Raw genomic sequence first — 1,420 nt, 5'->3', positions numbered from 1 at the left:
CGTCTAATCACTTTAAATTTTATATACAATTACATTTGATAGTTTTCTACTTATTTCTAACTGTTTAGTTTTAAATTTAATGTATTAAAGTGATTTTGTAACCAAAAAGTTTTATTCCAACGTCCAAAAAGTCAACCTTACTTTTCATAGTGTTGGAATTAAAAATATATTATTTTTAAATAGACCTTAATACACACTAACAAATCAAATTATTGTGTTTCTCTAAAACCTAAACAATTCTCTGTATACTTATAAATACACTCGTTTAATTTGCCTCTTTTTAATTACTTATAAACATAGCAGATTCCTTTAAGTGGTATCAAATTCTTGGGAACATAGTCAAACTTAACTAACAAATAATTCATTGTCAAATTTAACTCCGATCTTATGCTGCTTCCACGTTGGTTCCATCTCAACGAAATATATATTTAAATATATAGTATACATACAGGTATATATCAATGAATCTTCGGATTATAACCAATATCAAATAATGCAACACATTCAAAAGTTACTACATATTAAAGGCTGGAATACTTCTATATCGATTTATATGTGTCAAGACTATCACGTAAACTCTCTAGACGACATGACCGAATGTGCTTGCCATTACTTTTGGACGTTTGGGTGGTATGATCAATGTATAAACAAGACTTGGCACTCTCATTGAGAAACACCTATGTAATTGTATAGTTCAACAAGAACTATAAAACGTCTTCGATTATTAAAGATTTCTTGAAAGTTAGAACTAAGTTATTAAGAGTCTACGTCTTTCTTACCTATTGCATGCCTAATATTTAATTGTACATGTCTGAAAATATCGCCAGAATATTTCGGCTTCCAAAATTTGTAACTTGTACAAACGTATGAGTAGTTACAGCAGCAATATATAATCGTGCAGCAGTCAGTCATAGATGGTTTGTAGATGAATGCAGACGTATTGTGACCCTGTATTCTGTAGTTCTGTTTTTAGTGTTGTGTTTAGTTTTTTATTAAGCGCATGTTTTAGAGTTAGTGAAGTTGACACACAACATGGTAGTTTTGATTCTTGACTTAGGCATGCCAAACGCTCTGGTATTATTTTTTTTATTTTAACCTTTCATGTATTAGGTTATTTATTTGCCTGAAGAAGAAATCACATTACAGATTTCGAAACGGCGCGTTACTGATTTTTTATCTCACTGAACGATGGAAAATGTTCGGAAAAAGTCTTGTTTTATTTACAATCTTTCCATCGTCAAATATAAAACTGCAACCAAAGAACACATAATCGCCAGATAACGTTAACCGGAGTTTTGCAATTGATGAATAAGTTTCTAAAATTATAATGAAGCCGCCGAAATTACCTGAAATTAGAAACTACCACCCGGAACTTGGAAAAAGTTTAATTAAATCAGAAAAGTTCTCTCATTTTTATTGA

The sequence above is a fragment of the Homalodisca vitripennis genome, unplaced genomic scaffold, assembly GCF_021130785.1.
Source record: "Homalodisca vitripennis isolate AUS2020 unplaced genomic scaffold, UT_GWSS_2.1 ScUCBcl_1438;HRSCAF=5067, whole genome shotgun sequence".
Taxonomy (NCBI): domain Eukaryota; kingdom Metazoa; phylum Arthropoda; class Insecta; order Hemiptera; family Cicadellidae; genus Homalodisca; species Homalodisca vitripennis.
Note: the sequence above shows the minus strand (reverse complement) of the source record.